Consider the following 410-nt stretch of genomic DNA (forward strand, 5'->3'; position numbering starts at 1 on the left):
CACAGTCTACTATTTAGGTTTGACAACTGTTAATTGTTACTAAGCCAAGACAACAATGATCCTGATTCCTAGTCCTTTTCAAATGTAATTGACGACATCAACAAAATGTGGGTTAAAACTAGTTATCAAAACAATGATCAGAAATCCCTCAGGGCAAAGGGCGGAAAGGAGTTTTACAAACAGAATATTGGAAAAAAATTCTTTAATGATAGCATATCAACTCCTAACAACCAACTTTTCAATGTCAGACAGAAAGGGAACTATTCTCTCTACTAGGAGAGACCATTCTTTCTTTTCAGGTAAAGAGAGAGAGAGTGTGGATAGCTGAAGTGCTACAGCGGAGGTTACACATCAATATCCATTGCCATCTGCAAACAAGAGACACAGAACAATATTTAAAGGTTAAACAA

Source organism: Frankliniella occidentalis, unplaced genomic scaffold, assembly GCF_000697945.3.
Source record: "Frankliniella occidentalis isolate FOCC.00 unplaced genomic scaffold, Focc_3.1 Scaffold515, whole genome shotgun sequence".
Taxonomy (NCBI): Eukaryota; Metazoa; Arthropoda; class Insecta; order Thysanoptera; family Thripidae; genus Frankliniella; species Frankliniella occidentalis.